Raw genomic sequence first — 13679 nt, 5'->3', positions numbered from 1 at the left:
TGCAGCCTGTTCCTCTAAAGGGAACTGCCACCTCCTTTCCTGGCAGACAGGGAAGTGTCTGGGATAACTTATTTTATTTCCCCCACCCATGGCTATCCCCAGAGTGTACTCTGCAGGAAACAGAGTCCACGCTCCCTCCTTCAGCTAGAGCCTGAACAGGGACCTCCTTCAACTGGAGCCTGAACAGGGACCTATTCACCATGTACATGAACTAAGGTCGGGGGATGTTGGTTGGGGAGGTGCAGGGCAGAGAGGGATAAAGGGGAGAAAAAAAAATGGGAAAACTGTAATGGTATAATCAATAAAATATACTTTTAAAAAAGTGACTGAGCAAGTAGAACAATGAATCTTAATCAAATTTTGCATTAAGCTTGAACATTCTTTTATCGAAACTCTTCAGATGATTCAGACGGCCACAGCTATGGGCAACTGCTGATTGTCAGCTTCATCACAGAAACACACCTGCTCATGTATCACATCTCTGTAGTGTGTTTTGGTGAAACATCAAATCACTCAGGTTACTCAGCCCCTCTAAAGCCCAGATTTGGTGCTCTGCGACTTCTGGCTTTTTCCAAAGTTAAAAATCACCTTTGAAAGAGAGGGTTGGTAGGGCATAGGTGAGCAATGGGAGAAAAATGGGGACACCTGTAATTTAACAACAATAAAAAAATATATAAAAAAAAGAAAGATGAGATTGCAGACCATTGAGATTCAGGAAAATACAATGAGACAGCTGATGGCAATTGGGAAAACTGCGTGAGGTCCCAAGGTGCCTACTTTGAAGGAGACTCAGGCATCATTGTCCTATGAACAATGTTTCTTGTATCTTGTATCTTCTTCAATAAATGTCTCTGTTTTTCAGTTTATTTGGCTGGGTACCTTCTGGACAGACTTTGTATTTTAGTATTAATTTTAAACTTTCTTTAAAAAATATATAGTATTAGCTTTACTACCTCTTTTAGTATCCTCTTCTCATTTCAGACTATGCTGTAACTGAATGCATATTTATTTACTTCAAATTAAAAAATATAGCAACTTCCTATACATTACCACTGCATTCATTATATTTCTCATTTTTTACATTTCTTCTTAAAATAAATAAGCTCCTCCTTTTCTAAACTTTACTTGGTCCCATCTGTGTTATGTTTATACAAATCAGGTTTTTTAAAATAGTTTTTGGTGACATATTGTATATTCAAAAGACAGAGTGACCTCTATAAGTAGATGAATGTGCATAATTCCATGAAGGTAAATAACACATTAATAATAACAAAATTCATAATATTTGTATTTGTAAGGAAGGGCATATAATATCAAAAATAAACATCAGTGTAGATAAAAATAAAGATGCCATTGGACAAAGAGATACATTTCAGTTAGGAAAAAATCATCAAATTTTGAATGTTTTTTTCACCTTCTCAAATGATTAATATGGAACTGTTGGTTATGAAAGCCCTGAAATTTGGGAAACAAATTGCCCTTCTTTCTCAGTGCTTTAATTAGACATGGCAAATAACTACTCCATTGAAATACAGTAACATTCTCTTCCTTCCGAAATGCTTCTGTGGCGGTGCCCACTTTGATTTTATCGCAGTCTCTCAGTCTCCACCCTCCGGCATGGTTTTGTTGTTCTGATCATTAATATTGACATACAGCCATCAATACACAAGCTTGCCTCTATAAATAGATTAATGCATTGTCAAAAGTTATGGAAAATAAAATGCCACAGATGATGGCAGGATTCAGTTCACCCCGACTTCCTCTGCTTCCCTCTCCAGTTTTAAACACCACCCTTAGGCGCGCGCACACACACACACCACAGTGTAATACCAAAGAGACCCTGGAAATGTGGTAAAACTTCAAGTTTACTGTAAGATGGGGAGGTAAAGATTGAGTGTACCAGGAAGCAGACTTTGGAGGGTTAGTAAAAAGCTTCTAGAAGGGAAGGGACAGGACCTGCATACACAGCCTTTAAGCTAACTTCTGAGGATGTAGTCATACCATATTTACAAACTCCTCTCAGAGAACTGTCTTGACTTATTTTAAGAACCACAGAATATCTGAGGGTTTCTTTCTTTCAAAGACTCAGGTTCCTTTGGGTTTTTGTTTTCCAATTTAAATGAAGACACTGTTCTCTCCAATATTCTCACATCATGTAGTGTATTCCTCACTGCACCTGTATGCAATGTCTCTATGAGTAGTCACACCACCTACATTGATGCTCATCTCAATCCCCCTTTCTCTGCTTGACCCAGCTTTTCCACAAGTGAACCCACTGATCTCTCCATATATAGGATGCTGGCATTTCAGATCTATTATTTACTTCATTTGCTACAGATTGCTCAATCACTTCATATTATGCCTACCTTCCCAAGTAGGTTATATTCTGGTTCCTTAATAAACACATATTGTAAGATTTCTTTCTTCCTTTTTTTTTTAACAGCTGAGTGGTATTACATTGTGTAAATGTACCAAAGTTTTTCTCATCCACTCTTCTACTGATGGACACTTGGGCTGCTACCATATCTTGGCTACTATAAATAATGATGCAATGGTCGTAGGGGTGCATATGTTCTTTCTAATCAGTGTTTTGGGTGTCTTCAAATACACTCCCAGAAGTGGAATAGCTGGATCAAAAGGAAGTTTCATTTTTAATTTTTTGATGAAATTCCATACTACTTTCCACAGTGGCTGCACCAATCTGCATTCCCACCAACTGTGTACAAGAGTTCCCTTTTCTCCCCAACCCCACCAGCACTTGTCTGTTGCTTTATTAATGACAGCCATTCTGACAGGTGTGAGGTGATATCTCGTGGTTTTAATTTGCATTTCTCTGATGATTATGAAATTGAGCATCTTTTTATGTGCCTATAGGCCATCTGTATGTCCTCTTTGGAGATGTGTCTATTGAGATCCTTTGCCCTTTTTTTAAATTGGGGTATTTCTTTTTTGGTGTTGAGTTTTATAAGTTCTTTATACATTTTGGAAATTCACCCCTTATTTGATGTATCATTGGTGACTATGTTCTTTCATTCAGTGGACTCTCTTGTCATCTTGCTGATGGTTTCCTTTGCTGTGCAAAAAATTTTTAGTTTCATGTAGTCCCATTTGTTTATTTTTTATTTTATTTCCCTTGCCCAAGGAGATACATCAGAAAAGAATTTTGCTATGAGAAATATTTGAGATTTTACTGTGTATATTTTCCCTCAGGACTTTTATGGTTTTGAGTCTAACATTTAAGTCTTTAATTCATTTTGAGTTTATTCTTGTGTATGGTAAGAAGGTGGTATAGTTTTATTTTTTTGCACATGTCTGCCCAATTTTCCCAACACCATTTATTGAATAAACGATTTTTACTCCATTGTATGTTTTTGCCTCTTTTGTCAAATATTAGTTGGCCATGAAGGAAATCTTACCCTTTGCAACAGCATGGATGGACCTGGAGATCATTATGCTAAGTGAAATAAGCCAGTCAGAGAAAGACAAGTACCATATAATTTTACTTATATGTGGAATCTAATGAACAAAATAAATTTACAAACGAAATAGAAAGAGACTCATAGATAGACAAAAGACTGACAGAGGGGAACAGAGCTGGTGAGCTAGGTGAATAAATTGAAGGTATTAAGCAAAAACAAAACAAAACAAAAAAAAACCCAAACAAACAAACAAAAAACCCTCAGACACAGAGAACAGTATGGTGGTTACCAGAGGGAAAAGGGGGTGGGAGAGGTAGGAGAGCATAAAGAGGAGATAAATTGTGATGGAAGGAGACTTGACTTGCGGTGGTGAACACATAGCACACTATATAGATAATGTATTATAGATTATACACCTGAAAACTGTATAATGTTATTAACCAATATTACTGCAATGAATTCAGTTTAAAAAAAAAACAAACACGTTGTAATTTAGAAAGAATTTTGGGAGCTCCATTCTGCCCCTTCCATTTCGGCTGGGTCGTTGTTTAGATCACCCTCCTTACTGTTCTGGGTGAGGAGACAGTTATTGAGACATCCTTGCTTCACAACTCACCTAGAACATCTGTCCTTTTATCTGTCCTTGATGTTAGTAGATCACTACTAACACTCACATAGTTCTTACATCACAGTTTCCTCTAACAGAGAATAGGTCTGTTACACTTGATTTCCTGAGTCCAGGATCAGTCTATGTTCCTCAATTTATAGCACTGAGCTTCTGCACTGATCACCATTTCAAGCTTTGTACTAAAATTCTGCATTTCCCCAGACACACTATAAAACCTGCAGACTTGATTTCTTCCTGGGGATAAAGGTCAGCTCCTAACATCTACCAGCCCTCCCTGATGCCTATTGCCAATCTGGGTTTTAGAATATCATTCTACTCTGGATTCTCTTACCACTGTATTTCACCTTCTGTTGGCATATTTCATACTCCCTGGAAATTCAGAACTAACAAGTTGCGTCACTTGTGGTTAAGATTTCATGGTCTCTTGGCCTTGCCTTTCCAGGCTATGCTGTCCTCACATCTTGTTCCTGTGTCTGCCCAGCTGTGTAGGTTTTGTGTCAGGTCACGTCACTGTCATTTCTCACTTGACTGTCTTACTGTGAGTAAACAACTATACCATGCTAATTAGTCTGAGATATGAGAACACACATCTTGGTCCTATGCTGATACACTGATCATATTTCATAACAATTTGAATTTATTACTGAGATAGGGACAAACTTCTTTTTATGAAACATATCAAAGAATAGAATCATCAGGAAAGCCCACCTTGTTCTTCTCCACCACCGTTAACTAACCATGCAACTATACTTTCCCTAAGTTCTCCATCTCTGAGAATGCCCAGGGTCTGAGTTTCAGTGCCTCCTCTTCTTCAACTAAGTCAAAGTTGCACCATTTTGGGTGGGCAAAGCCTTGTCTCCTTCCTAAAATGAAAGTCAATTCAGAAGGATTTTCATCCTTCATTTAAAACAGAACCATCCATCTTCTTGAATGTTGCCTTGATCTGTCTCGTTACTAAACTCTCATTCTTTAAATTCAAGCCCATTGTCTTATATTTTTAACTGCCTAAGATGCTGTGTAAGTCAGAGGAAAGACATCTCAATAAAAGAAAAGTTTTCAGGAAAGATATACCAATCTTCTGCTCAGGAAGTCCTGATAATATGGTGGCAGAGGGACCTGGAATATCAATCTACAGACTGCTGTATTTTTTTGTATGGGAATATGATTTTTCATAATTTTGAAAAGTACATTCATGGAAATTACATAGGATGCATTTATCATATTGACAAAGTCTGCAATATGTTCTAATTAGCTTAATTATAATAATAATTCTAATGATAATAATTATAAAATCATTATATTATATATGGTAATTATATTTATATATTTACTTAAAATATTACATGTAAATCTCAATATTTTAAAAATATTAAAATTAGAAAACCTGTAAAATCTAATATCATTGAAATCTGATACCTGAAAATATGAAAGTATATTATAGGATGATACAGAAACAAACTCATTTAAAATGAGAAGTTTGATGATCTATTTACAATGGGTAGGCATGTATTGCCACCACAAAAGGTTCTAGGTTGTGGTTATTTTTATAAAACTGAGCATTTGTGAGACTTGTGTTGACAACATCTAGACATATCTGTGAATTACTTTCTATTCTAAATTATTTTTATTCTCTGCTACATTATACCAATTACGAGCAATCTTCTAAAAGAACATTCAAGATAATGAACTCTTAACTGTTTTTCATCTGAGTTTAAGTGTATATTGAGAAAATATATAATAAGTTTATATATCATATTTTTAATATAATAAGGTTATAGAGTTTACTAGTTTATCAATATATTAGTAATCATAAAATTAGTTCTAGAGAGTTCATGAATTTATTAGTATTGATATATTAGTAGTTGTAAAATTAAAAATATTTATTTATGGCTACCATTTGTTCTGTCTATCACATGTTATGTGTTTTAACTGTATAAATATTCACCCCCACAATTATACTGTGAGACAAATAATTAATTATTTTACAGAGGAAGAATCAGAGATTTAAAGATTAAAGATCTCAGCCAGATTACTCAGATAATGAGGAGGATATGACTTTACCTGACTCCCACATTTCTTTACAGTATTACCTCAAACACTTCAAACACTGGGCAAAGGAATGAGGTTTAGCAACAACTTTATATCATGGAGGACATCTACATATCATCATTTGATGCAAACAGGGTCCAATCTTGGTTAAGAATTCAAAGAAAGAAATTTATAATTCAATATCAATATTATGTAGGTGAAGTGACAGTGTTTGAAGCTACATAAAGTTATGAGACAGAATAGCTAACAACTCTCTACACGAGATGATTACTAGATCTCCTAAAAATGTCACTTCAGATCAACGTGCCCGCTGATGAACAGCATTGTTCACATGCCTACTGTTCACAAAAGCAGCAGGGTCTGCAACCCTACCAGACATTGGAAAAAAAACAGAGTGGGGAACACAGAAATGGGTCTGTTCATCAGATTATCACTCACCCCAACCCAGGGGAGTCTAAGAGAAAGCCCATTAAATGGAGAAACCACAAGAACGTCTAATGTCTTCACTATTATCAAGGCCATTAAAGAGATATAAAAAGCACAGTAGCTAACCACATTCATAAATAGTAAACTAGCCTTTGAGAAAACAGTAAGAAGTGAGTCTCATAAGTAACTAGATGTACGTTAATTTAATTTTATTGGAAGGAGAAGTAGGGAAATATACATTAATCACTATCTCAGGAATCATTTATTTTGCATATATGCCTGCATAGAGAAGAAAAGCTGTTTGCTTTTGGTAATCTTCCAGCTCCTGCTTCCTTCTTGATCATCAGGGAGCTTAATTCATATATCTTACATATGTCTATAATAGATTAATCCTGATGTGGCTGTCCTCTGTTTTCTTGTGTACAGCCAGAATCCACTGACTTTCATGGGCAGTGTTGAGTTTGGTATTGGTGATAAGGTTATCATGCCTCAGACCTATGGACCAAACCATCCGATCCAAGGACTGTGATAGATGCTTAAATAATTATTCTCCTTTATTAAGTATGATAGAACCCCTTTCTGTTTTTTATTTGTTCCATCTTTATTGAGATATAACTGACATAATATTATGTAAGGTTAAAGGGTACAGTGTGTTGCCTTGTATGTATGTGTTGCAAGATTATTACCACAATGACATTAGTTAACACATCTAGCAAATCAGTTGAATTTTTTTGTGGTAAGAACTTTTAAGATCTACTTTCTTAGCAACTTTCGAGTATATAATACAGCATTATTAACTATAGTATCAACCATTATATACATTATACCCCCAGAACTTATTTATCTTTTAGTGGAAGTTTGTACCCTTTAACCATCTTTATCCATCTCCCCCTCCCCTAACCCCCTGGCCACTTACAACCATTTATCTAATCTCTGCCTGTATGAGTTTAGTTTCTTTCAGAGTACATATTAAGTAAGATCATGTGGTACTTTCCTTTTTCCATTTGACTTATTTTACTTAGCATATGCCCACTAAGTTCAACCATGCTGTTGCTAATGGCAGGATTTTCTTCTTTTTTTTCTGGCTGAGTAATATTCTACTGTAAACATACAGACCATATTTTTTGGGGGGGGGTGTTAAAATATTTATTGTATTTTTTTACATTACCTTTTCTTTATCCAATCATCCACTGATGGACTTTTGTAGTTTGTTTCTATGTCTCAGCTATTGTGAATAATGCTGTAATGAACACAGAGGTACAAAAATCTCTTTGATAAGGAAATTTTATTTCCTTTGGATCTATACAAAGAAGTTTGACTGCTGGGTCATATGGTATTTTTATTTTTATTTTTATTTATTTTTTTGAGGAACCTCCATAATGTTTTTCCTAGTGGCTGCACCAATTTACATTCCCACCAACAGTGCACAAGGGTCTCCCTTTCTCCTATCCTCACCCGCACTTGTTATCTCTTGTCCTTTTGAAAATAGCCATTCTAATAGGTATGAGGTGATATCTCACTGTGGTTTTGATTTGCATTTCCCTCATGATTGGTTATGAGATTTTTTCATGTACTCATTAGCCATGTGCAGGTTCTTTGGAAAAATGCCTATTCAGGCTGTTTGTGAATGAGCCTCTTTCTACGAAAATGTGCTTTTCATTGAAAATATGGTTTTCACAATTTCCCGACAGACACAGATTAGTACATACTTTACATCCCATTGAGGAAATCACTTTCCCATTAAGAGTTACAAGAAGTTTATCTAATACATTTATAAAATATAACCTCCATAGTCAGCTTGATTTTTAGCCTACTTGGGTCTTTCCGTGTCAGGATTTTTAGAAATAATAGAAAACTTGTAAACTTAAAACTAACTCAGGCTTTCTAGGAAATAAGAACTTTATCTCTACACAGACCATCACCTGTAGACCACCCACTGCAAAATCCAGTGTACCAAACCTGAAGTCAAGAAAGGCTGTGGAGCGGAGACTAGATCTAGAGAAAACCACTGATTTGACTTTTTCTTTTAAAAGAAAATATCCAACCACAAATCTTAACCAAAAGATTTTACAAAGGGCTCTATAAGGTAATTGCCTATTTTTAGAATTGTTTGGTCATAATTCAAAATGATCAACTTTAAAAAAAGCAATTTCTCATGTAAGCCTTGTTGAAACTCGTGTTTCTAATGGAAATATGTAAATTACATATATTCTGTAAGGCACATTTTCAAGCTTGTACAAATAAGAGATTTATTCTTAAAAATTATCAGATTAAAACATATTATAATTATCTCATTAATGCTTAGGACATGGTTGCAGCTCTCATTAGGCACATCTTTTAGGGAGCTTCCTCCTTCTGGTAAACCTCAACAGAAGCTTTCCTTTTTTCCTTTTTGTTTTGAACAGTTTCTTTTAGATTTATTGAGGTAAAATTAAAAAATAAAATTGTAAGATACCCAAAGTGTACAACTTAATGATTTGATATCTGTATATATTGTGAATGGATTCCCCTCATCAAGTTAATGTAACACATCCATCACCAGAGGAGGTTATTCTTAGGTGCGTTCTGTGCTTCTGAAGAGGTCAGACGGGATTCTGCATTAAACTTCATAGTTAAATTGAAAATCAGGATGGGACCATATAATTTACACTGGGGGGTCTGGTGTTTTGTATAGTTTGTGAACTAGCTTTAAAAAAAAATTCCAAAATAAATTCTGATCAAGGTTTGAGGAACAACAAACTTCATTGAGATAAGTAGTTAGTTAACAAATATATTAACTTTGTCTTGAAGAACAGTGCTCACTGGAAATCATACCTCAACATGTTTATTAAAAATTTACTTGCTTGAAATCATTCAGTTCAGCAGGAGGCCAAAAGCTAAGCACCAAACTCAGAGTGCCTAATTTTAACTTTCAAACTTCCTCTAGTCATCTTTTGCTCAAGGATGGTATCTATTTCCTGGATTATTTATAATATCTTGGAGACAACTATTAGAAAGCAATATTCTTTGTGAGTATAGCTACTACACCACAGCTCAAGTTAAAAGTAGTATTATCAGTGTGCCAAAAATGATGCAGGATGGGGAATTGCTTCATTACAGCAAAACTTATCTTTTATAAAAATAGTCCTAAGCACTTTTTACTTTCCAGGAAAGGAAGTAATGTTTCTTTTTTGTTGAAAATAAGTGAGAAAATCATGGCTGCTTCCAAACTATACGTAGGAATTGAAACACTTTAATGATATATTTTAAAAATATTTACCTATTAAAAAATTTCTAAAGCACTTATTAAGGAGCATTAGAATTAGAATATTCTAATCACATAAATTGAGGGGTAACCACGTCATCGAAGTAACAAACACAAGTCATTTCATTTTTTAGTGAATAAGTTAATGCTTGCTTTGTAGAAAGTCTAGAAATGCTCAGATCCTTCACTCAAATGTGCTGGGTTTTCCCTAAAAGGATGTCTCATATGACCTCTGGGGACCAGTGTTCTTGGTTCCCTGTGGTATTTGCTGTAGGTGCCCTGTTCAGCTCTGGCTTACTGTGGAGGAGGTCATGTGGGCTGTAGAAGCAAAAACAGGAACTGAACTAGTCAAGTCTGCTGTGGGCCTGTCTACTTTCCATAGTGCCCACCTATGTCTTAATGCCAGAGCAGATTTATCCAATCCTACGATGGGTAAAATTTAGCCTGCATATGCCAAGAACCCTGGTACAGAGTGTCTGTTAATGAGCTGGCCCATTACTAATCAGGACTTGTAACTCTGAGGTTGTTACTGAAACATTGAGATTGTCACATATTATGAATTTTGCTTTAACTACTAAAAGATACAAGTGAAAATTACAATAGCAATTTTAACTATGATAACAGCCAGTTGCTAGCATTAATTAAGTCCTACCATATGCCATAGATTGTCCTACATTGTGCTTTCCATGATTAACTCATTTAATCTTCACAATAACTCTTTCAGTAGGGGCAATTATGAGGGCATGGCTGCTGGTTCTAGCCTCAGAATCTGATGAATAGAAGGAAAGGGATTGGAAGAGGAGTGAAATTTTGCCTTTGTTATATTTTGTTCTCTATCCCTAATTTTAAAAGCAATTAAAAGGTGCTGGAAGGAGAAGAGAAAGAACAAGGAATTGAAAACTTATTTGAAAAAATAATGAAAGAAAACTTCCCCATCCGGTGAAAGAAATAAACATACAAGTCCAGGAAGCATAGAAAGTCCCAAACAACATGGACACAAAGAGGAGCACATCAAGACACATCATAATTAAAATGCGAAAGTTTAAAGATAGAGAATCTTAAAAGCAGCAAGAAAAAAGCAGAGAATTACCTACAAAGGAGTTCCCATAAGACTGTCAGCTGATTTCTCAAATGAATCTTTGCAGGCTAGAAGAAACTAGCAAGAAGTATTCAAAGTGAGGAAATGCAAGGACCTACACTAGTTTATTCTATCCAGCAAAGCTATTATTTAGAATGGAAGGGCAGATAAAGTGTTTCCCAGACAAGGTAAAGCTAAAGGAGTTCATCATCACCAAGCCATTATTACATGAAATGTTAAAGAGAGTTGTTTAAGAAAAGAGCAAACCTATGAACATTAAAATGGCAATAAATTCACAACTCTCAACAACTGAATCTAAAAAACAAACTAAGAAAACAAGTGGACCAGAAACAGATTGATAGATATAGGGATTATTTGGAGGGTTCGCAGTTGGGAGAGGGAAGTGGGAGAATGGGGGAAAACTTGCAGGGATTAAGAAGTACAAATTGGTATGCACAGGATAGAGAGGGGAATGTTAGGAGCAGTATAGGAAGTGGAACAGCCAAAGAACTTATAAGCATGACCCATGGACATAAACTAAGGGGAGGTTGCTGGGGGACATGGGGTGTACAAGGAATAATCAATAAACATTAAAAAATAAAAGCAATTAAGTGGAGTTAAATAATATTTCTCTCACATCTAAATGGTAAACCCTGCCAAAGTAAGGGCCATGTCTGTTTTCTGTCTCCGTGGTATCTCCAGCAACAATTCTGTGTCTAGGAGGAAAAAAACAATAAATATTCATGCGACAAATGAATGAAAGATCTAAAAACTTTGTTTCTTTTTCTTATGTGACCTACATTCTCTATCTTGTTTTTCCAATTTCTTTCCTTCCTTTAATCTCCACTAAAGGATTGCAGAACAGTGTCTAGATTAAAGTAATTTGACACTTTTTGTGAATAATTTACACAGCTTTCTGTTTGCTATAATTTCTAACAGAAGAATTGAGGCTGGTTTGGGAGATGAATCAATTAGAAGCATGTTTTCCTTACAGAGTGTCCTCAACAAGACTTCTCTGGGGTGCATAATGAGGAGCATACTGAAATACAGAGTCCATACCTAGTTGGTGAGCACAGTCTTTACTACTGTGAGATTCTTTACTATATACAATTTTAAAATTATATCTGACAGTAAGAATAATTTTTAAAAATATCTCTAATTGCATGTGTTAAAACTGACAATGCTGACTGAGCTAAGTAAGTTATATGTAATGAGTCTATAAGTTGACTTACGAAGCTACTTAGTGGGTAATACATACAGGGGTTATGGGACTATGTGGCTTCTGAACCAAACCATGGCCATTTGAGTGGAACTGTATTTTAGTTCTTTAGGTCTTTGCAGTTGCTAAAATTTTATTTGATTATTAATCCTAAAATTTGTCATATTTTTAGACTTTTAGGCGATCTTCAATTTCTTGGTTCTGAGACATCATGCTAACCATCTTCAGTAAAAGAGTAATAAAATAGCTTCACTTCATACAATGCTTTTTTTAACTCTTTGATAGCATTCTTTATATTAAAAACATCCATTCATAAATTATTCTTATGATTAGACCTTGATCAATTCATTTAGGCTTAGTGTAGCCTCTTCGCCATTTGCAAATGAAAGAATAATCTTGACCCATTTTCAGAAAAGCCAATAAAAAATGATTTTTCAAACCTTCCCTATGAAGTACTTTAAAAGTAAATTATGGCTCTGGATATAGGAAAAAATATTTACAAATTTTTAATAAAAATAGCTAGTTAAAAAATCCAGGCTGCAAGCCAGGGCTTGCCAATGCTGAATAAGGCAGAAGAACATATTTTTGCCAGTCAGTTTTACTAGTTTAAGTAAAGCCCACTTAATTATAAAAATCTATTTAATCAATGATGGAGGCATTTCATTTTGGTGAGTGTGTAGGGGAGCTCCACAGCACAATCAAGGCGTCCTTCTGTTGTGCTCAGCTCAAGGCCACCTTAATAAAATGTGAAGATGGGGCAGTTCTTTTGATTAAAGTACTTAAATAAATAAATAAGTAAATAGATGAACCTACCAGCCAGGGGAAAAAGGAGCAAATAGAGCTGTAAATCCTACAAGAGTATTTTTACTGTTTTTCAAAACTTTTGTAGATTATTTAAATTGTGCTTCTCTGATTGCAATAATATATAATGTTTCATTTTGTTTAATAGCATTTGCTTTGATTACATTATAATCAGAGTTAGCAAATTGCTCTAATATCTACCTTACAGTATCTGAGGTAATGTTAAGGATAATTGAAGCTATGTGACTGTGTTTTCCTTTTCTGTTCCTAGGATAAGACCATAATAGACAAAATCTAAAGTTTTATATTTGCAGAAAATTTATTTCATAGGATCTTACCCACTTATAACATTTCAGATTTATTTATTAACAGTTTAATTTTATGCACTCATCCATTCTCATCTCCACCTCACAAATTTTATTAATCTTATTCAGTTTGACAGTATTGCAGCAGAGAGATAAATTGTCCTATTTTTGTTCTTTTGGGGTAGATCCACAGCATTGTAGAGAATTTTTAAAAAAAAAAATCAGTCTTCTCATATGCCAAAACTTTGGAGAAACCTCTGATCTTACTTTGCACCCTAGTCCTGCAGCTCTTCAGAGGCATTCATTGGAAGAACGCTCACTGCCTCTCTTACTTTGCATGGTCGCCTAGAACTGATGTCCATTTATGCAACTTTCCCAGGTTGATTTGAGAGTGAAAAACGTCATTGCACAGGAGTCAATCAGGGGCTCAGAACCAGTTTGTCAATGTTTTGCTTTTCTTGTGCTTTGTCTTTGCTCGTGCATCTTTTAGTGTTTAAAGGTGTATGTATG

This window comes from Pteronotus mesoamericanus, unplaced genomic scaffold (genome assembly GCF_021234165.1).
Source record: "Pteronotus mesoamericanus isolate MK-2021 breed Mesoamerican mustached bat unplaced genomic scaffold, CSHL_Meso_final contig_42, whole genome shotgun sequence".
Taxonomy (NCBI): Eukaryota; Metazoa; Chordata; class Mammalia; order Chiroptera; family Mormoopidae; genus Pteronotus; species Pteronotus mesoamericanus.
Note: the sequence above shows the minus strand (reverse complement) of the source record.